This window comes from Herpailurus yagouaroundi, unplaced genomic scaffold, assembly GCF_014898765.1.
Source record: "Herpailurus yagouaroundi ecotype Mexico unplaced genomic scaffold, PumYag 142, whole genome shotgun sequence".
Lineage (NCBI taxonomy): Eukaryota > Metazoa > Chordata > Mammalia > Carnivora > Felidae > Herpailurus > Herpailurus yagouaroundi.
Window position 1 is genome coordinate 13026756 of NW_024412397.1, and position 24436 is coordinate 13051191.

Sequence of the window (24436 nt, forward strand, 5' to 3'; positions counted from 1 at the left end):
ATCATAAGATTAATCAGCCTTAAACATGCCATAAATATTTTGAGCTAGCTTCTCACCCTAACATTAATCATGGAGTGAGAATATTCCCATTTTAAGTATACAGATAATGCTCAGCACATTGTTTCATGTGCGTGAGTATCATACTCAAGTGTTTAAAAAAATGCGCTTCTGAAAAATAAATGAATCTTAGAATAGAATAGAACTCTTCTGAAGATGCCAGTGCCAGTACACCCAAAAGAGTGATCATATTTTAACAACTCATATTTTAGGAGTTTGTTTTTTTACCATCTACAAACCATTTTGATTTAAATAAGGTCTAGGGCTCTTCACAACTCCCCTGAGGTAGATATTATCATTATCTCCACTTAAGTGACTGACCCAAGGTCACCAGGCATGGAATGAAGAAATTAAGACTCATACACTGACCGAAGTCTTCTAAATAAAAGACAGTCCACACTCTTTCAATAGAAACACTTTTTTTCAAAATACAATCTGTCAAGCTAGCTAACATACAGTGTGCTCTTGGTTTTGGGGGTAGATTCCCGTGATTCATCACTTACATACAACACTCAGTGCTCATTCCAACCAGCGCCCTCCTCAATGCCCAACACCCATTTTCCCCTCTCCTCCACCCCCATCAACCCTCATTTTGTTCTCTGTATTTAAGAGTTTCTTCGGGCTTGCCTCCCTCTCTTTTTGAAACTATTTTTTTCTCCTTCCCTTCCCCCATGGTCTTCTGTTAAGTTTCTCAAGATCCACATATGAGTGAAAATATATGATATCTATCTCTCTCTGACTCAATTTTTTCACTTATTTGACACCCTCCGGTTCCATCCACGTTGTTGCAAATGGCAGGATTTCATTCTTTCTCATTGCCAAGTAGTACTCCGTTGTATATATAAACCACATCTTCTTTATCCATTCGTCAGTTGATGGACATTTAGGCCCTTTCCATAATTTGGCTATTGTTGAAAGTGCTGCTATAAACATTGGGGTACAAGTGCCCCTATGCATCAGCACTACTGTATCCCTTGGGTCAATTCCTAGCAGTACTATTATTGCTGGGTCATAGGGTAGATCTATTTTTAATTTTTTGAGGAACCTCCACACTGTTTTCCAGAACTGCTGCACCAGTTTGCATTTCCACCAACAGTGCAAGAGGGTTTCCTTTTCTCCACATCCTCGCCAACGTCTGTTGTTCCCTGAGTTGTTAATTTTAGCCACTCTGACTAGTGTGAGGTGGTATATCAGTGTGGCTTTGATTTGTATTTCCCTGATGATGAGTGTCGTTGAGCATCTTTTCATGTGTCAGTTGGCCATCTGGATGTCTTCTTTGGAAAACAGTCTATTCATGCCTTCTGCCCATTTCTTCACTGGATTATTTGTTTTTCAGGTGTGGAGTTGGGTAAGTTCTTTATAGATTTTGGATACTAACATTTTATCCGATATGCCATTTGCAAATATCTTCTCCCATCCTGATGGTTGCCTTTTAGTTTTGCTGATTGTTTCCTTCACTGTGCAGAAGCTTTTTATGTTGATGAGGTCCCAATAGTTCATTTTTGCTTTTATTTCCCTTGCCTTCAGAGCTGTGTTGAGCAAGAAGTTGCTGCGGCTAAGGTCAAAGAGGTTGTTGCCTGGTTTCTCCTCTAGGGTTTTGATGGTTTCCTGCCTCACATTTAGGACTTTAATCCATTTTGAGTTTATTTTTGTGTATGGTGTAAGAAAGTGGTACAGTTTTATTCGTCTGCATGTCGCTGTTCAGTTCTCCCAGCACCATTTGCTAAGGAGACTGTCTTTTTCCATTGGATACTCTTTCCTGCTTTGTCAAAGATTAGTTGGCCAGACATCTGTGGGTCTAATTCTGGATTCTCTCTATTCTATTCCATTGGTCTATGTGTCTGTTTTTGTGCCAATACCTTGCTGTCTTGATGATTACAGCTTTGTGGTAGAGGCTAAAGTCTGGGATTGTGATGCCTCCCGCTTTCGTTTCTTTTTCAACATTACTTTGGCTAGTCAGGGTCTTTAGTGGTTCCATACAAATTTTAGGATTGTTTGTTCTAGGTTTGAGAAGAATGCCAGTGCAATTTTGATTGGGATTGCGTTGAATGTGTCAATTGCTTTGGGTAATATTGACATTTTACCAATATGTGTTCTTCCAATCTATGAGCACGGAATGTTTTTCAATTTCTTTGTGTCTTCAATTTCCTTCATAAGCTTTCTATAGTTTTCAGCATACAGATCTTTTACATCTTTGGTTAGGTTCATTTCTAGGTATTTTATGGTTCTTGGTGCAATTGTAAATGGGATCGATTTCTTGATTTCTCTTTCTGTTGCTTCATTATCGGTGTATAGAAATGCAACCAATTTCTGTACATTGATTTTGTATCCTGCGAATTTGCTGAATTAATGAATCAGTTCTAGCAGCTTTTTGGTGGAGGCCTTTGGGTTTTCTACGTAGACCATCATGTCATCTGCGAAAAGTGAAAGTTTGACTTCTTCTATGCCAATTTTGAAGCCTTTTATTTCATTTTGTTGCCTGATTGCTGATGCTAGAACTTCCAGCACCATGTTAAACAACAGTGGTGAGAGTGGACATCCCTGTCATGCTCCTGATCTCAGGGGGAAAGCTCTCAGTTTTTCCCCATTGAGGATGATGTTAGCTGTGGGTTTTTCATATATGGCTTTTATGATGCTAAGGTATGTTCCTTCTATTCTGACTTTCTTGAGTGTTTTTATTAAGAAAGGATGCTGTCTTTTGTCAAATGCTTTTTCTCCATCTATTGACAAGATCATATGGTTCTTATCCTTTCTTCTATTAATGTGATGCATCACATTGATTGATTTGTGAATATTGAACCAGACCTGCAGCCCAGGAATGAATCCCACTTGATCATGGTGAATAATTATTTTAATATACTGTTGAATTAGATTTGTTAGTATCTTCTTGAGAATTTTTGCATCTATGTTCATCAGGGGTGTCAGCTTGTATTCTCCTTTTTAGTGGGGTCTCTGTCTGGTTTGGGAATCAGGGTAATGCTGGCTTCATAGCATGAGTATGGATGCTCTCCTTCCATTTCTATTTTTTTTGGAACAGCTTGAGAAGGATGGGTATTAATTCTGCTTTCAATGCCTGATAGAATTCCACTGGGAAGCCATCTGACCCAGGACTCTTATTTGTTGGGAGATTTTTGGATAATTGATCCAATTTCTTCACCAGCTATGGGTCTGTTCAAATATTTCTATATCTTCCCGTTTGAGTGTTGGTAGTGTGTGGGTGTCTAGGAATTTGTACATTTCTTCCAGGTCGTGCGGGTTGTTGGCATATAATTTTTCATAGTATTCTCTAAAAATTGTTTGTATTTCTCTGGTGTTTGTTGTAATCTCTCCTCTCTCATTCTTGATTTTTATCTATTTGTGTTCTCTCTCTTTTCTTTTTGAGAAGTCTGGCTGGGGGGAGTGGGTATCAGTTTTGTTTATTCTTTTAAAAAAACAGCTTTTAGATTCGTTGACCTGTTTTCCTGTTTTTTGTTGGTGTTGGTGTTGTTTTGATTCTATATTGTTTATTTCCGCTCTAATCTTTATCATTTCTCTTCTGCTGGCTTTGGGACTTCTATGATGTTCTTCTTCTAGTTCTTTGGGTGTGCAGTTAGGTTTTGTATTTAGAATTTTTCTTATTTCTTAAGATAGGCCTGGATTGTAATACCCTTCAGTCAATCTTATTTCTCTCACTGGGCTGTTTCTTTGTGAAATGACTCGTCATTATTTATGTAAATTGGTTTTAAATGAGAATGCTTAACTAGAAGATGTCATCTTAATATCATGACAGCTGTTATAAATATGGGTGGCCAGGTTGCATCTTCTTTCTTGTAATTTATTTACTTTTCAGATTTTATTACTTGTATCTGCTATACCTTCCTGAGAAGAAAGTGTGTGTTAGAAGTTTTCATGAAAACTTGGGGCTAAAAAATTCGGGTAAAATGATGGAAATGAACACTGAATTATGAGGTTGCATTCAGATTCTAGCTCTTTCAACATTACCCTGTCTCTTTCTCTCTGGCCTTTCTCTTTTGTTGTTCTATCTTTTGTTGTGCAGAAGCTGTTTAGTCAGCCCTGGGTTCTTCTTGAAGAGAAATTACTCTATAAACAGGTGTGGTTCAGCGTGTCCCCCGAGGAAGTGAGTTCAGGGTTTTCCTCCATCGCCATCTTGGACTGGAACTATAGCTCTTTCAACATTAATTGAAACAGTAGGCGGGCTTATTATCTCTCTGGGCCTGTTTCCTTCCTTGTTATTGGAGAGTTAATAGATAATGTCTGTAGTGTTCATTTTCTAGGGCTAAGTACCACAAACCGTGTGACAGAAACAACCAAAATTCATTGCCTCGTGGTTCTGGAAGCTAGGAGTCTGAAGTCAGCATGTCAACAGGGTTGGTTCCTTCTGTGGTCTGTGACAGAAGGATCTGCTCCAGGCCTGTCTGGTTTGAAGATGCCCATCTTCCTGTGTCTCTTTATGCCATCTTCCCTCCATTTGTCTGCCTCTGTGCTCAAAAATTTCTCCTTTTTAGAAGGACACCAGTCACATTGGATTAGGGTCCACCCGAATGACCTCACTTTAACTTAATTACTTTTCTGAAAACTCCACCTCTAAGGAAGGACACATTTAACCCAGAAAAAAATGTCCCCAATCCTTTTATTTGCAGCTTTAACATTTTGTCAAGACCCTCTATGTGGTGGTCTGTACTTCTGTTGTTTTAGTGAAAGAAACCCAAATGCACCTGGTTTCGAGTCAATGAAAGGAATCGGTTAGTTCACAGAATCCAGAGAGCGTGACATGCTATAGCAGCCCCAGCCCTTAAAATGTTGTCAGGATTCTTTCTCCATCATTCAGCTCTGCCTTTCATCTGCTCTGTTTTATTTCTTTATAGATTAACTTCTCACATTACTGCTGGTATCTGACAAGTCTCCCAAGGGTGGGACGGGGGAGGGAGAGGCGTGCCCAATGCTCTTCCTTGGAGTTTGAACAATCACTGGGCAGGCACCTGAGGGCCCAGCCGTTTACTCTTGTCTGTGCCCCCAGAAGGGGGCAGCTCTGCTCCATCCACAGGGTTGGCTGGGTGTGAGAAATTTCCCAGGACTGGTGCTTCAAGGGAGGCGGTTCCACAGAATTTATTGCAGGGAGTGCCCTAGTGGCTCAGTGACTTCTGCTCAAGTCATGGTCTTAATGGTCTGTGAGTTTGAGTCCTAGCTCTGTGCTGACGGTGTGGAGACTACGTGGGATTCTCTCTCCCTCCCTCTCTCTCAAAATAAATAAATACACTTTAAAAATTTTTTAAAGGAAAAAAAAGAATTTACTATAGTGATACTCTGGTAATTTGTTAGGACAGCCCTCAGAAACCACCACCGACATTACACTTCAATGTTGAGCAATTTTGGACACAGATATAACTCCGCAGAGGTTTACAACTGGCTTCAGAAGTGGAGTTAAACCACTTAATTCAAATCCAGAATTAAAATTCCAAAGCGGAGTTTTGTGAGGAATGCTGCTCCGTATGAAGCTCTCTTTGGGGCCTGCCAATCAGACTCAGGGGTTCCTAATTTATACCTGTGTGTTGCCAGAGAGCCTAAGCTTTCAAGTTTGAAATCCAATATACGGTAAAACCTTGGTTTGCGAGCATAATTCATCCCGGAAACATGCTTATCATCCAAAGCACTTGTAAATCAAAGCGAATTTCCCCATAAGAAATCATGGAAGCTCAGATGATTAGTTCCACAACCCCAAAATATTCATATAAAAATGATTACGATACTACACTATAATACAAAGTCATAAAGAAAATGCAACATATACAGAAAAATAAACAAATCAACCTGCACTTCCCTTTGAAAACCCTCATGGCTGGTGTGAGGGAGACAGGAGTCGGGAGGGTTACTGTGTAGGACGATTTTCACTGTCACTAAGGAATCACTGCTGTCTATTGGCTCAATGGAATCTTTTTCATTACCTACAATTTTAACAAGGAACCCATCCAATGACACTTGCTTTTGCCTCCTTTTGAGGATTTTGCAGAAATGTGATGCCAATTGCATTGGCGATCACCCACAGTCCCACAGTGAGAGAGAGAAGAACCATTGGCTCATTCGTGATCATGTGATGTCTGGTGTTACTGTTATGCCCAGAATTTGTGATCCCCAAAGACCACCAGGGAGCCGAGTCCGATGCAAAAGCAAAGAGCCTTTATTCGAGCTAACTCGAGCTCAATCCCCTACCTGCACCGACGCAGCGGTGAGATACCGGAGAGAGAGAGCAGGTTTCAAGAGCACAAAGGTTTTATAGGGATCATGGCCTTAGCCGATTGGCTGGGGAAGGGTTGTGGCCTCAGCCGATTGGCTGGGGAAGGATAGAACAATGGCTGCCAAAGTGTGGTCCCAGATCAGCAATTATCAGCGTCACCTGGAATTTGTTAAAGATGCAAATGTTGGGCCTGGTGGTCACAGACCCACTGAATCAGAAACTCTGGGGATGGGGCTCAGCAATCTGTGTTTGAACAAGTCTTCCAGGAGATTCTGATGCACCTGAAGTTTAAGAACCACTGTGTCTGAGGATCTCTAACATGTTTGGCCTCAGTGTATACAGAACATTTCTCACTGCTCACCTATTAACCATTGGCTGTCAGCCTTGCTGTGCTGTATAAATACCTAGCACCAAACACCATCCCCAGAGACTCTGATAAATTGGTTTGGGGAGGGGTAAAATGCTCCCAGGTCATTCTAAGCCTGGACAGGGTTGAGGGCTCCTGCCTCTGGCCCCTACCTGAGAGAAGCCCTCCCTCTTCTACTCACACTTTCCACGCCTGTCACACTCCCTTCCTCCCACCTCAGACTTCGGAAGAATGCATCAATCAGTAGCCTGCTTTCTTAGAAAACCTAAGTTACTCAAGGGGAGGAGGGGTGGTCTGAGGTTTGAGCGGGAACCTCTTTCTGCGGCCACGTTGGGGACACAGTCACTAGTCGGCCGGCCTAGGTCTGCTTTTTCACTTCTTACATTGCAAGACATTCCTCGTTCATCAAGTTAAGATTTTCTAGATATGTTTGCTTATCTTGTGGAACATTTGCAGAGCAAGTTACTCACAATCCAAGTTTTGCTGTACTTTGTTTCAAGAGGAAAACCTGTATTAAAGTTTGCATTGATTAAGAAAAATTTCTTGGGGCGCCCAGGGTGGCTCAGTCAGTTAAGCAGCCGACTCTTGATTTCAGCTCAGGTCATGATCTCACAGTCATCAGAAGGAGAGCCCTGGGTCGGGCTCTGTTCTGGGCTTGGAGCTTGCTTGGGATTCTCTCTCTTCCCGTCTCCTCCTCTCAGGCACACACTGTCACTTTCTCTCTCTCTCTCTCTCTCTCACACACACACACGCATGCCAAAAAGAAAAAAAAAAAAAAGAAAGAAAGAAAAGGAAAGAAGAAAGAAAAAAAGGAAAGAAAAATTTCTCCGAGAGTTCAACATAAGTCATTAAAACTCACAGTAAAAAGGACAAACACAAATAATTTCAAAAACACCAATTTTTCTTCTATTTTCACCCTCTCATTTTTTTTCTATAGCCCTTGGTGTTTTCTTAATTGCAGTGTATTGTCTGACTTGGATGGGAAATATTAATTTCCTTTACTGAAATTCTTCAGCGTGCTTCTCTAAACGCCAGTGGTACTGGGCTTTCCCTGAAAAAAAAAAAAATGCTGTCAGGGAAGCAGTTTGCAGATCAAGTAGAGAACAGAAATCAGGATGCTATTATTAGCCCTGGAGGAGGCAGTGAGTTTGCTGGTTACATAAGTGAGGGAAATGGCAGCATTCCGGGAATGAGGGGGCAAACGGACAATGGGAGAGTTGAGCTCTTTTCTCTTGCTTTCCACCAAAAATGGAAAAAAACAAACAACAACAACAACAACAACAAGAAAAAAACAACAAAAAACGAAACAAAACAAAAACCAGCCCAGAACTGTGCTCTCGTTTTTCCACCTGCCTCCTGTCATTTGAATCCAATCCACCAAAGAATAATGTCTTTATTTAAAGTGTTTCAAGGTTGATGATCAAATCCCTAGTCAAGTCCCTGGACACAGGTGAGAAGTGAAACCTCAAGCACCTTCCAACGGGAATGTTATTTGCATCACACCTGGCTTGTGCTGTGTTACAGTGTATAAAATTGGGGACGGCCCTTTCTCACTTGCTGTGTATTTCTTCACGGTGCGTAACAATCTGACTGTTGGTTTGCAATTTCTTTTCTAATTAGAGTCTTTGGCATGTGAAAACGCAACGCTGCTTTCCTTCTAGAGCAGAGTTCGTTTGTTTTCTTCTTGCCCCGTTTTCTTCATTTTCATTTGCCTATTTTTTATTCAGCAGCCAGTTGGGTGCTTCTGTGGTTATTTGCTCACCCTTGGCCGTGGCATACTTAGTGCTGAATTTCTGGCAGACTCTTTCCTAATGCTTGTCAAGTTCCATTTCTCTCTCTGGGTTTTCTTAGTATATAAAGCTCAACCATCACTCATTGGTTTTTGAAGATAATGTTGGTTGTGAGCCTGGAACGACTTGAATAAACTTGCAATAAATGACCCTATCCGAATGCAGAGAACAGTGTGCACAGGGCACAGGCGATAACCAGTGCATGGAGACAGTATCAGTAAAAGCTGTCAGCTCCTCAGCAAAAACACCGAGAACTGCCACAGGCAACTCCTCATAATAGAACTTCTGCAGGAAACAGTTTCTTTCGGTGACATTGTCCTTACCAGCCTCCAAACATTCTCCCTCTGTGGGTGCTCCCCTCCAATCAAACACTGAAATTCCAATCAGCCGACTGAAATCCTTGTCAGCAAAACCACTCAAGTCTTAATCTCCTGAAAATTAAGGAACCGAATCTCCAGCTAGGAGAGATTCATAGCAGCAGCCTCTAATCAAGGTCGTCTTTGTGTTTGCTTCCTCAGAGCCGCGCACTGTGCCTGCTCGTGTCATTAAGAACAAAATGATGCTAGGGGAGGAGTACATGGAGAGGAAGTCATGTGTGTGATCTCATTGTGTGGATAGGATCCCAGGGGAAGCCTGATCAAACTCCCAGGACGGCAACTTTGGTGCTGCTGGTTTACCGCTGGATATGCAGAGTAATTCTAGGAGTCTGTTGCTTTGAAAAAAAAAAAAATAATCTTTCTTTCTTTCTTTCTTTTTCGAGAGAGAGACTGTGAGCAGGGAAGGGGCAGAGAGAGGGAGACACAGAATCTGAAGCAGGCTCCAGGCTCTGAGCTGTCAGCACAGAGCCCGACGTGGGGCTCGAACCCAAGGACTATGAGATCATGACCCAAACTAAGTCAGACGCTCAAGTGATTGAGCCCCCCGGGCGCCCTTAAGAGTCTGTTGCTTTTAGTTGCAGGGTCTGAGTGATACATTTTTACTTTTCCAAAGGAGTCCAGCATTTTCTGAGCATGCATGATCCCTTTGGGTTGAACAAGTTCAAGAATCTCCGTCCAACAGTAAAAAAAGTTATATGCATGTGTGTGTGTGTGTGTGTGTGTGTGCTTAATCTTGAAAGATTTAAATAATTGTGTGAATAAAGTTAAACTCAATATCAAATAAATAATAAATGGCATAGTTACACAAAAATAAATGAAGACAGAAAAAGTTAAAAAAAATAAACGAAGCAAGCAATAGGTGAGGCACAGTCATAAAGTAGGTCTGCCATCTGTAAAAGGCCCCCTTGTTATGGGGTAAGTGCAGAATGGCCACAAGCAGCTCCTGGTCTGGAGGATGGATGGCTTCTGGAAGCTGAGAACCGCCTTCAGCTGACAGCCAACAAGGAAATTGGATCTCAGTCTTAGAGGCACAAAGACCTGAATTCTGCCAACAGCCTACACTAACAAGGAAAAAGATCCTCCCCTGGAGTCTCTCGGAAGGAGTACAGCCCTGTGAACACCTTGAATTTGGCCCATGAATCCCTATGCAGAGACACAGTTGAGCTCGCCAGACTCCTGACCTATAAAAACAATGAAGCAATACATCTGTGCTGTTTTAAGCCGCTAAGTTTATGAGCATTTGTTAGAGCAGCTATAGGGAACCGATACAATAGGCAGTCAGTACATATTTAGTGGCTGAGTTGGTGACCTGAAATGGGCTGGCATGGCCGGGTGACACATGAGTCCATGACTCAGTTGTAGGGAACAGGATGGTCTAATGGGCCAGGCCTCACTCAGATGTCTCTTCCTGGAACCACCCAGTTGGAAGGTTGGGAGGAATGATTTTTTAAAGCATGCTCAGTGCACCTTTACTAGGGAGAGGAGGGTGAGTGTTAGGCAGAAAAATAATGCATGGTTTCCACAGGAGCACGAGATCTCATCCTGATGGCAGAAGGATGCCTCTTTTTTTTTTTTTTTAATGTTTATCATTTTTGAGAGAGAGACAGAGCGTGAGCAGGGGAGGGGCAGAGAGGGAGACACAGAATCTGAAGCAGCCTCAGGCTCTGAGCTGTCAGCACAGAGCCTGACGTGGGGCCCGAACTCATGAACTGTGAGATCATGACCTGAGCCGAAGTTGGGCGCTCAACCGACTGAGCCACCCTGGCACCCCAGATGGGTGCCTCTTGAATGCTGTGTGTCCGAATCGCCCTCTGTCCTGTGCTCAGGGCCCACAACTCAGGAGGCACCATGTATGACTTGTAGAGAAGAGCCTCCTGTGGATGAGGGAAGCGGAGGCAGAGTTCTTACGACGGACCGCCTCACTTAGGGGTGTGCGTCACAATCACCTCAGAGACTTGGTCAACATTCAGACTAGTTAATAGTCAGTATATCTAGAGTCTGCTCCAGGCCTAATAAAGTAGAATGTTGGGGTGTGAGGCCTGAGCACCTATATGTTAAAATCTTTCCACAGGTGACTCTGGTGCAAGTGTTGGCCGAGAGCAGGGGTTGGCCAGCAAACTGTTTCCGTGATAGGCTGAATAGTAAATCGTTTCAGCTTTGCGGGCCACGTGGTCTCTGTAGCAAGCACTCATGTCTGCCATTAAAGAGGGAAAACCGCCATAGACAATTCATATACAAAGGGATATATCGCCATGCTCCAATAAAGTTTTATTTACAAAAACAGATGGTGGGTTAGATTTGGCCCCTTGGCTATAGTTTGTGACTCCTGGTCTAGAGCATGAGGCTCTTTACAGAGAAGCAGGCCTGGAGGGAGAACAGAATTTTCTGGAAGGTGAGACACTGTCAAGAAGGATACCATCACCTGGGGGATGGGGCATGAAGGATAAATCCCTGATTTGTTTAGAGAAAATAAAAGTGCATGACAGAAAGCATATATTTTAAAGGAAAGACAGATGTGCTGGTTATAGTCATTTGCATATTAACATTACATTCTGTTTCCCCAGGTGTCATATATAGGCTAGACTTAACAAAAACTAAATAAAATGAAACATTATATTTATTTAAAAAATCTTTTTAGTGTTTATTTTTGAGAGAGAGAGAGATAGTGAGAGTGGGAAGGGACAGAGAGAGAGGGAGACACAAGGTCTGAAGCAGGCTCCAGGCTCTGAGCTGTCAGCACAGAGCCCGATGTGGGGCTCGAACTCACGAACCATGAGATCATGACCTGAGCTGAAGTCAGACACTTAACCAACTGAGCCGCCCAGGCCCCCCTGTATTTATTCGTTTTTTAAAGTTTATTTATTTATTTATTTATTTAGAGACAGAGATACAGAGAGAACAAGCAGGGCAGGGGCAGAGCGAGAAGGAGAGAGAGAATCCCAAGCAGCCTCTGCACTGAAAGAGCAGAGTCTGACCCAGAGCCTGAACCCATTAACCATGATATCGTGACCTGAGTTGGATGCTTAACTGACTGAGCCACCCAGGCACCACTGGAACATTATAGTTAAAAATAAAAAATGAAGTCAATCCTGCCATTCTCAACAACATGGATGAACCTGGAGGACATTATGCTGAGTGAAATAAGCCAGTCATGGAAGGACAAATACTGCCTGATTCCACTTATATGAGGTATCTAAAACAGTCAAACTCGTAGACACAGGTAACACAATAGTGGTTGCTGGGGGGCAGGGGGAAATGGGGAGTTGTTCAACTGGTATAAAGTTTCAGTTACGCAAGATGATTAGTTCTAGAAATGTGCTGCACAACACAGTGCCCACAGTTAACGACGCAGCATGGTGTACTTCAAAGTTTGTTAAGGGGCTGAATCTCATGGTGTGTTCTTACCACAAAAAATAACAACTAAAAACCAAAGAGGCACAAAGAAGCTTTGAGAGGGGTTGGCTTTGTTTATTACCTTGATTGTGGTGACATTATCATAGGTATTTGCATATCTCCATCCTCATCAAACTGTATGTATTAAATAATTGCATTTATTTGTATGTCAATTATACCTCAATAAAACTGTTAACAGATTTTAAAATAAAATTATGGCTTCAGATTTTAAATCAGGTACCTATACCTGTTTTGTCCTGTATAAGTTTCGAGGAGTAAAAAAAAAGAGCAAAGTGAATAAAAATGGAGAATACATAAAAAATTAGAGAAACATAAAAATATTGCCTAAAGCATATTTTGGGTTTTGAAATGTAATATCCAGAAGAGAAAATATTAAGTAGTTACTAAAGTTATCTGTTATTAGGTCGAGGAAGTATAGAGCAAAGGCTGTCCATATGGTTTAGACTTAAATATTATAAAATTGAATAGGTTTTTAAAAAGTTTCCTATCAAGGAGGAAGGAGTCAACCTGGCTGAGAAGTAAGAGGACCTGAAGTTCCCTCGTCCTCAAATACAGCAGTATTGAGGCCAGAAGACTTGGAATTCCAGGAATCCAGGCTCCAGACAGAAGCATCTCCAGAGGCTCACAGGGACAACTTGTCTAGCTGTAGGTGTGTGATTGCGAATCGGAGAGATAAAGTGAGCAGCATAGGCATGGAGGGGAGGGATCCCCTTCTGTGGTGAGACAAAAGGAAGAGAAAGGCTGTGGAGTGTAGGATTGAATCTGGACAAGAGAAAAAACATGGACAAAGGAACAGAAAAAAATGGAGAAAGAACTAATTTCTAACTGCGGGGCTTTCTCTGAACTGGGACCGGGTGTCCTGTTTGCACATCAGGGGAGGAGGGGACCAGCCCGGGGCCCAGTAGTGAGCTCAGAGGTGCAGTTGGAGAGGGCAATCCCCTCTCTTGAGTGCTGAGGGAAGAAGTTATATAGCTGCTCCAAGGACAAAAGGCCCTATAGGTATCAGCCAGCCAGAGGCCCTTGTTGGCTGATTGGAGGAGTGGCACTACCCTGGAACTGGGGCACATGGAGTGGGATCCTTTAAGACATCAGTTTTTGAATCCCAGCTGAGCACCTGGGAGGCATGAGACTGTGGAGTGGAATAGACTAGCCTGTTAGTACCCGCATAGCACTGTGAGGATGGCCTGAACAGAGTGGTTTGGGACACCTGGTCTGGGGAGGAAAGACTGGGGTGTCACCGTTTTTCTTCCCATCATCAACAAGGTGGGGCTTCAGGGAATGGACAATGGGCCCACAATGGAGACAGGACCTGTCTACACCAAACCATGCCCCTCTGCACCTGGTAACTGCCTATCTAACAGAGCAAGGTTGACACTGACCGAACCAGACAGCCTCTCCTCCAGACCAGCACAGCCACCGGTTCCAAGGCACTATCAATATAAGTCCAGATAATAGTTATAAGATTATTAAAATAATAGTCATAAGATGAATAGCTGGGCTTGAAAAAAACCATAGAAGACAGCAGAGAATCTGTTGCTGCAGAGATCAAGGAAGTAAGAAATAGTCACGACAAATTAATGTTGTAAATGAGGTGCAAAATAAACTAGATACAGTGGCAGCAAGGATGGAGGAAGCAGAGGGGAGAATAAGTGAAATGGAAGATAAAATTATGGAAAACGATGAGGCCGAGAAAAAGAGAGATAAGAAAATACTAGACCATGAGGGGAGAATTAGATAACTAAGTGATTCAATAAAACGTAATAATGTCTGTATCATAGAAGTTCCAGAAGAAGAAGAGAGAGAAAGAGGCAGAAGGTTTACTTGAACAAATTATAGCTGAGAACTTCCCTAATCTGGGGAAGGAAGCAGACATGCAAATCCAGGTGGCACAGAGAACTCCCTTCAGATTTAACAAGAATAGGTCTTCTCCACAGCATATCATAGTGAAACTGGAAAAATACAAAGATAAAGAGAGAATTCTGAAAGCAGCTAGGAACAAATGGGCCTTAATCTACAAGGGTAGACACATAAGGGTAGTAGCAGACCTGTCCACTGAAACTTGGCAGGCCAGAAGGGAGTGACAGGAAATATTCAATGTGCTGATTAGGAAAAAATATGCAGCCAAGAATCCTTTATCCAGCAAACCTGTCGTTCAGAATAGAAGGAAAGATAAAGGCTTTCCCAGACAAACAAAACCTGAAGGAGCTCATGCCCACTAAACCAGCCCTGAAAGAGATCCTAAGGGAGACTCTGTAAGTGGAACACTGAAAAGACTACAAAGGACCAGAGACATCACAACAATCATGAGACCCACAGATAACACAATGACATCAAATCCATATCCTTCAATAATAATTCTGAATGTAAATGGACTAAATGCTACAATCAAAAGACATAGGGTATCTGAATGGATAAAAAAAAACAAGGTCCATCTATATCTAATCTACAAGAGACTCATTTTAGACCTGAAGACTCCTTCAGATTGAAAGTGAGGGAATGGAGAACCATCTGTCATGCTACTGGAAGTCCAAAGAAAGCTGGAGTAGCCATACTTATATCAGACAAACCATATTTTAAACTAAAAATTGTAACAAGAGAAGAAGAAGGGCATTATATCATTATTATGGGGTCTATCCATCAAGAAGAGCTAACAATTATAAATGTTTATGCCCCCAACATGAAACACCCAAATATATAAATCAATTAATCACAAACATAAGCAATATTATTGGTAGGAATATGGCAATTGCAGGAGACTTTAATACTCCACTTACAACAATGGACAGATCATCTAGGCAGAAAAATCAATAAAGAAGCAATGGCCTTGAATGATACACTGGACCAGGTGTACTTGACAGGTATATTCAGAACTTTTCATCCAAAAGCAGCAGAATACACATCCTTCTTGAGTGCACATTCTCCAAGATAGATCACATACTGGGTTACAAAACAGCCCTCAATAAATATAAAAGAATTAAGATCATACCATGCATATTTTCAGATCACAATGTTATGAAACTTGAAATCAACCACAAGAAAGATTTGGGAAAGCCTCCAAATGCATGGAGGTTAAAGAATATCCTACTAAAGAGTGAATGGATCAACCAAGCAATTATAGAAGAAATTTAAAAATATATGGAAGCAAATGAAAATGAAAACATGACATTCCAAACCCTTTGGGATGCAGAAAAGGCAGTCCTAAGGGGAAAATACATTGAACATGTCAGAGTCCAAGCTGGGCTGGTAGTTTTTATTATCACTCTAGGCAAAAAAAAAAAAAAAAAAAAAAAAAAAGTCACTCATACTAGGCACGCAGAGAAGTTACATGTTCTGAATAGAAAAAAAACATTTCTCGATCAGCTCAAGAAAATTTCTTTATATTATATAAAACGTGGATATAATTATGAAACTGTAACTCACCTGCTGCTTTGTTACCAATAAGGGCCTTTATTTTTTTCTTCTCCTACTAACACTCACCAGCTATAGAAAAGTTCCATGATCTCCCACTATTCCTGTTTGCCAGATTTTCCATATATGATTGCCCTCAAAATGTTAGCTTCACTTTGGTGTTTTAAGCAATATAATGTGTTTCTCTTCATTTTGTTTTACACAAGATGTCTGATATATTTACATTGAAATACTCTTCCGTATTCTTTAAGAATCTAATATAGTTCAAAATAAATAAAAACGTTTTTTATCTTAAAGCGCAACTTGTTTAATGCCCTAACCACTATATTTCAGAGTCTCTCTACTCAATTAAGCAAATATTTATTACACAAATATTAATTTTTAGGGGTGCCTGGGTGGCTCAGTTGGTTGAGCAACCGACGTCAGCTCCAGTCATGATATCGCAGTTTGTGGGTTCGAGCCCCACATTGGGCTCGCTGCTGTCACCTTGTCAGTGCAGAGCCTGATTCAAATCTTCTGTCCCCCTATCTCTCTCTCTCTCTCTCAAAAAATAAATAAAACATTTATAGAAACAAATATTAGTGTTTTAAAAATATTCCAATAAATGCAACATTATCTAAGTATTTACTCTTTTGTGTGAGGTTGGTTTTCTTACGGGATGAAGCTGTGCTTTACATTCTAGGAAAAGGGGAACCAATGAGTGTTTTAACAAGGAAAGAATAAGATTAGATTTGGATTTTGAAATATTATGTTAGAAACCATGAGAACAGCATGGTACATGTCCTTTTGTTTCTTGCGTAACATAAGAAGATTGGGCACAGCTTCCCAAAGGAGGTGTGAGTTAAGCTCCTCCTGGAATTTAATTGTGGGATACAGGAAGAAAAGGTGCTTGCTGCTGGCTCTAGGAGCCAGTTCAGGCAAGACATTGAAGCGAAAAACCAAAAGATGCCAAACCCATGGCCTGTGGTTGGAGATCAGGGTGGAAAGGTAGAAAGGAATTAGCACTTGAGAGCCTACCCACGATGTCCTGAACAACTTGGCTTTTATTCTGTAGATGACTTCAATCGGGAGTCACCTGGGACTTACATTTCAGAAACGTCATCTAGCCTCAGAATAGAAGGTGAATTCGAGAAGGGTAAGTCTGGAAGTTGAGTCCTGCCTATTTTTTTTCCTCTCGGCTCTAAAAACGCAACATTCATTCAGAACCTCACCCAGCCCTCAAATCTGGCTGCTCTTCTCCACCCATCTCTGGTCTGGGTCCTTGTTGTAATACACATGAAGTAAAGTCAGCACAGTGGATTCTTCCCTTCCCAATCCATGCGTCCTCTCCAATCTGTCTCCCATGGTGGCCAGAGGAGTACAGAGCTAGAAATGTGAGCCGCTCACACTGCCGACGGCACCCATCTCCCATTGAAGCGATTCTGTTTCTTAGCCTGCCCTCCCAGACTTTCCAGGTGGTGAGCAAAGGGCATATAAATAACCCAAAGTGGCAACATCAGCAACAGTAGACTCCGGCCACGCCCTTACGATGTAGCGGCTGGAGTCCCAGCCATCCAATCTCCCCACATGCCCTGGGAGCATACTGAGAGCTCACTAATTCTCTCCACTTAACTTGTCAGCACTGTTGGCCACACAGCCAGAGCCTTTCACCCCCCTCCTGACTTTATCCTAGAAGTGGTATCTCGCTGGGTCAAAGCCATCCGCAGAAGAGCAAAGTGGACATCACCCAGAGAGCCCCTTAGTGCCTTCTGGGCATCATCCCTCAGCTACTCCCCCACCCCCCAGTAGTGCCCAGAGCAAGCACCTCCCACGCTCTGGCAGGAATGTGAGACCTTCCTTTTTCTGCTTTTCCCAGCCCCAAAGAGGTTAGGCAGAACTCAGAAGAAGCTGGAACTGTGGCCGAAATCACACCCTTCAGAACCAGGCTCTGCTGGATTCTAATCCTGAATCCAGGGCTACTCAGTGGGTATGTAGTGTCTATAGCTAACTTTCCTGAGCCCCATGGTTTGCGTGTTGTTTTGTTTTTCTTGTGTAAGAATGGGAGCAATAATATCAATTGTAAAGAAAAGTTATCTGAGATTTACAAGAGATGATGCATATCAAGAATTCAGCACAGAGCCAGAAACAGATCATTACTGAATATGTGTAAATAATTGATATAATGAAGCACCCTTGTCTATCATCACACACATATAGATACAAGGAACCATGGAGAAGGAAAAAATTCTCAAGCTGTTGATGATTATCTGTTAATCTATTTAACAATAGATCTACTGCTAATTGCTTGCTTCGTGCAAATGCTGTAGAATAATTCTGCTTATTTTTCTTTTGGGGAGATCACTTAAAAAGATGCTTTTTATGTCTGAATGCCATGAAATTCCTACAGCATAGCAATTAAATCATAAGACACTCTCCCAATTTCCCAAATTTTCTTATTGAAATAAATATAGCACTATACTAATGTTGAGCAAGTAAATTTGCGTTTGATATAAAATTGGCATTGCCCCTTATTATAAAACAAAATAAAATATTTGTTATTGCAAATGCAAAAAATATCACAATGGGTAATACATAATACGATGGACCCCCACCGGACAAAGTGCTTGGCCAGGAAAATTCGTGATTTGTAATTTGGGATAGATAATTTACTTCTTATGCTTCTTTATTTCAAATAGGACAGGAATGCCGCCATTCTGACATTGTTGATCCCCATTTCTGGTGACACTTCTGGAACTGTCTTCACACAGCACATTGCCTTGTGCAACCCAACCACCCACTACAACCTTCCCCTCTAGTCTCATCTGCCTGTTGCACCAAATCGCTGACACGCTGATGCCACATAGTTTCCAGTACTTTTCTAGCAATCGCCTGATTTATAAATTACAACCACAGGTTATCTCTTATTCCACTGAAATATTGTGAGAAACCATTACGTAAATGCTGTTTAAGCCCTTCGTGGACAGATGCCATATGTAAAGAAAAATTACTAGCTTTGTATTTCAAACCTCAACCACATGACATCCCAACAATACAGAAGCAGGCACTTCCCTCTGACATAAATGCATGATTTATCATCCCTCCCCTAGAGCTGCCCAGTTCAATCCCTTTAGCTTTTTTCTATCTGAATTTCCCTTTTCTACATAGAGTTAGCCTTTCCTACCTGAATGATCTTTGTCAATGGGTAATTTAGATTTCTCAGCAGATGTCACATAAGCCTAACATGAATATTTTTTAGGCGCAAGTTAAATTTGTGCCATGGCATACAAAGGCCAACGTTTCCATTATAATCGAAAATGATAAAGAAATTACCATCACGTTTTGAGTGAATAGTAGCACATAGTTCCCAATGTTTAGAAATGAATATTATTATTTAGAGTTCTTGAAAGAGGAATCATACTATTAGTCAGACATACTATTTTTCTTTTCTTAATAGTAAATTGCCATATTTTTGCAGCCTGCTTTCTCCACGATATCACAGCACAGTAGGGCTAAATGAGCTACAAACAAAAATCTAAGGGAGATGCCACCCGTTTTGTCCCTGGTCCATGCACATCAACAGTTGTGACTTAGTTGTGATTTGCCAACCACCTCTGTTAGCTGTCCTTTACCTACCAACTAAAACCCAAGTTTCTTAAGATATTTTATGGACTATAGTCTTCTGTCCTCCCCAAATTCATATGTTGAAACCCTAACCCACAATGGGATGGTATTTGGAGATGGGGGCAATGGGACAGGGAGGTAATTAGGTCATGAGGGTGGAACCTCATGATTGGAGAGCAGTATCTTGCTTGTTCTCTCTCTTTCTCTCTCCCTTCCTCTCTCTCTCCCCACCATATGAGGACACAGCAAGAAGATAACCATCTACGAGTCAGGAAAAGGGCGCTCACCAAGTACTGGACCATGCTGGCACCCTTGTCTCTGACTTTCAGCCTCCAGAACTGTGAGAAATACACTTCTGGTGTTTAAGGTACCCAGTCTGGTATTTTGTTATTGCAGCCCAAACTGACAGAGACGACATGGAAGGTCCTTCGTGATAGTCCTTCACTGCCTCACCAAGTTTACTCCCTATCTCTCCCCATCATGCCACTTGAACATTTCATTGCTTCCTAAATAAGCCAGATTATTGAACAAAGTGTGCATTCCATCTGGAATGCCACTGTTTGCTCTTTTTTCCTTTTACCCAGGAAATTCATACTCATCTTTGGAATTATAACACAAATGTCAACAGCTCTATGAAGATTTTCCTAAATTTCTTTTTTTAATTTTTTTAATGTTTATATTTGAGAGAGAGAGAGAGAGAGAGAGAGAGAACGAGGGGGGGAGGGGCAGAGAGAGAGGGAGACATAGAATCCAAAGCAGGCTCCAGGCTCTGAGCTGTCAGCACAGAGCCTGATGCGGGGCTCGAACTCACCAACTGTGAGATCATGACCTGTGCTGAAGTTGGATGCTTAACTGACTGAGCCACCCAGGTGCCCTAAATTTTCCTAACTTTCTGAAGACAGAGTCACTCCATCCTCTGTATTCCCATCGTACTTTTTTAAAATTCAATCTTGGGGCGCCTGGGTGGCGCAGTCGGTTAAGCTTCCGAGTTCAGCCAGGTCACGATCTCACGGTCCGTGAGTTCGAGCCCCGCGTCAGGCTCTGGGCTGATGGCTCGGAGCCTGGAGCCTGTTTCCGATTCTGTGTCTCCCTCTCTCTCTGCCCCTCCCCCGTTCATGCTCTGTCTCTCTCTGTCCCAAAAATAAATAAAAACGTTGAAAAAAAAATTAAAAAAAAAATAAAATAAAATAAAATTCAATCTCAATTTACTACATTATGTAGAAATGTAGTACATAATGTAGTATACCTTTCTCACGTGAAAGGTAAGCATACTCATTGAAAAAGTGTCCTATTTTTAGATTTATCCTTTTAGAAACGTATTTGGCACATAATATAAGTAATATATTATTGACTGGATAACTGGGAAGGTAGGACAGATGGATGATAATAATTATTCATTTTATTGGCAGAAGGGCAGAACTTTAAATAAGAGATTTAGTATGCACAGAAACTGTGATAAAAAGAAGAAGGACTTGTTCTTTATTGAGCTAAGCACACAATACATACTTCGTAATAAAATAAAATTGGATAAACATACACTGAGCACATACCGTGTTTAAAGTCTTGAACAAAGAACAGGAATCACAAAGGCTACAAGTGTGTTGTCTCTAAATTCATGAAACGCACAGACTACTGCAAATAAATAGGAAGTATTAAAATAGGGTGGGTTTTCATTTTGGCCCATCATCTGTAGCATGTAGGATAAAAAAGAATGTTCTTGAAAATGGTGCACACGAACCATTTAAAACCCGTATTCAGTCTAATTGGTCTCCTCAACATGTAATATTTCACACCAGTCTTTCTTAGTCTAGCTACAACTCACCTTTAGCAAAAACGACTACTTGAGTTTAACTTCTTTCTGCCTTCGCTGATTCCACAGAATAGATGTGCTCATGTGAAACAGCTAGAAGGAAGGTAGGGAAAGGGAACAAGGGGAAAGATTATCATCGTTCAGGAACTAAGTGACTATCAAGAGCTGGATCCACATGGGTAGAGTCCTTCGATACATACGGCAAAATGTAAAATAATAATAACAATAGAGTAGATAATCTGAAGATTTCCCCTGCCATTTTTGGCCAAGTTGACTGCAGGGGAACACAAATCCCACAGGAGGACTCGAGTGGAGAACACGATCGATTACATGTGTTTTCAGTATTTCTTCCAACCTATTTCATGTTCAATAATAAAAGAGAGTTCAGTTCTGAGTCCAGATGGATAAGAGTGTAGGTGTAGATATTGTCTGGGAGAACACGGTAAATCATCCTGCAGCTCACGGAAGAGCACAAAGCATCCATTAGGGTTCTTTTTAAAAATATTTTTAATGTTTTTGTTTGTTTGTTTAATTTGAGAGAGGGGGAAAGAGACAGAGCATGAGCGGGGGAGGGGCAGAGAGAGGAGACAGAATCCGAAGCATCTCTGAGCTGTCCGCACATAGCCAGAGGCGGGGCTCAAACTCACAAAGAGTGCGATCATAAACTCTGCCGGAAAGACCATGACCTCAGCTGACGTCAGACCCTTAACTGACAGAGCCACCTGGGCGTCCCTAGGGTTCTTTTTAAAAAACCACCTCTCACCCTCCCCCCAGATTTTTTGATGCAGATTCTAACATTAAATTACATTAACATAAATAAAATTTAAAATTAGTAAATTAATCTTTTAGGAGGAAAGAGAGACATACCGAGTACTGATATAATTTTATTGTTTAACTGATTATTAATTTTAATGCTGGGATTTCTAAAAGGCCAAGCAAAAAGAGAACTATATTGTAATGTATTCTTTCTGCCTGAGTAAAAGAAACAAGAGGTTTTCCAGAGAAGCACATTGTATTCCTAGAAAAAAAAAAAAAAAAAGCACCTCCAAAGAAATTAAGAAATTCATCACATGAATCCTGGAATGAGAGACAATAGACAACAAATACTATCTTCCACTGCAGTTTTGTAAAAGATCCAAATTATCCTATAAAAAGGCTATTTCTTAAATTGATGCTATGTAAAAGCCAGCCCACTTACGTTCTCCACTTCTCATTTTAGGGACAATATTTAAAATATTTCACAACAAAGTGGCACACGTCTTGGCATTGGTGCAGAGCCCAAGAGGAGCCCTGCCTGCAGTGTCATGGGTATTTCCTTTATTTGCTGGCCTGGGGGGAAAGTCCAAGAGTCCTGAGGGAAGGGCTTTGATTGGAGAGAGTTCACTCAGGGGGCTCAAGACAGTGATTATTTATTGCCTGGTATAGAAGAATTTTAATGTATTAGCACCTGGTATGTCCATATCTGTACACACAGCTCTGTGGGTAATTCTAGAGTGAGATAAGATGCACGACCTATCACCAGAGAGACAATCAATTATAGATCAAAAGATACCCCTTAAGTCCTGCACCCCAATAGTTTTAAGGCGATAGCTGGCTATGATGTTCATCTCTGTCCTCCCAGGTGAATCATCAAGTGCCGCTGACAATCATGTCGAACCCCTCCATCCAAGCCTGTGGTTGTGCAGCTTTAAATAAAATAACATTTTCCAGTAGGTAAAGGTTCACTGACTTCTTCAGTTTATGTTAGACAGCAGTTGAAGATCCTGACCTGGAGGTGACAGGTGACAGGTGCTGGTGTCACGGTCTAAGAATATATGTCTTCTATTCTCCTCATTTGGGTCAAATGAGCCAAACTGATGAATAGCTAGGACTTTCTGCACAAGAAGCTCAGGAAACCTGAAAAGATCACTCTTTCAGAGAATTAACTTTTCTATTTAAATCTCTCTAAAGCCAAACTACATTGAATGTAAGTGATTTGGGTTGTTCATTTGCAAAACAATTAGACAGACACTATTATTTGATTTAATCTGACACTTCACATTAGTATCAGGCAGTGACATTGGCTGTCATTGATAGCAACTTTAAAACAGAACAATCCCAAAAGAAGACCTAAAGCATATTTCTTATTGGAGTAGCTTAGTTCTACCTTAGAAAGCTCAGTGTGTGAAGCTGAACTCAGCCTCCACTCTCCCCACATTCACTCACTTAGTAAAACCCCAAATTCCTCATTTTCAGAATGTTCTGGTCACTCTATACGAGAATCAAATTCAGAAAAGAGAGTAACACACAAGAAAGGTGCACCCGTTACTTAAGGAGGTTGAGGTTGCATGGAGAATAGAATGCAGAAACAAACATGCACAGATACGTGTTACTAATAAGAACCATCCCACACAACAGGTAGAAGTTTGCAAAAAGACTGGATCATGGCATTGGCTTCCAAGAGACTTTATAAAGTGTTGCTTCCTCGGTTAATTTAACATGAGCTGGAGACTGATCCTTAGGCTGAAAACAGGTACAGTCTTGCTAACTTGTCTCTTAACACAACAGACATAAACCAGGCTGTCAAGGATGTTTAGAACCAGACTAGCAATCCCTTAAGCAACAGTGAAACCGCCATGTGAATGGGGACGCTGGAACAGGAAGGGATTTGCCTGTCGGTCTCTCTGACTCCAGGGTCCAGTTTCACTACCAGCTGTGTGGCTTTGGCAAGGTACCTCATGACTCTGAGAGCCTCAGTTTCATCTGCAAGATTGGGATGATAAGAAGTAACTACTTGCAATTACTGTGAGAAATTAATGAGACAATAGAATGCAAAATGCCAACCACAGGGCTAGGCACACAACTTGTGTTCAATACCTATGATAAAACAGGTATTATAGAAAGCAGAAATATAGAAATTATATTGCAATACCTGTAACACGACAGTGCAGTGAAGAGGGGCCCTAAATATTGAGGGAGTAAAAAGGGATAAATTATTGTTTTTTTATATATTATTTTGGACTCCCAGCGTCTTACCTGCTTTCAAAGTGGTTGCCACTGCACTGATATATAACAGGGATATATGTAGCGTGATGTTAAGATAAAAATGCTTTTCCTTACGTTGAAAAATTTTTAAGTCTATGAAATTTGTCTCTTGCCTGACTAGAGGCACGGAGGTTTAAGTAATTCTATTATAATTTATTGACCATTTAATGCAATAGTTTGTTAAAAATCCTAAATCACAATTAGTTATTTGGAGAGATCTCTGGAGTGCCTATCCCGTGCTAGGGGCAGAGGGGATATAAAGCTGGAAAGTCTGTAATCAACTAGAAAGTAAACATGGATTTGCTGACCACCATTTGTTTACTCAGTCCAAGTCCTTGGTAGTTAAGATGCATCTAG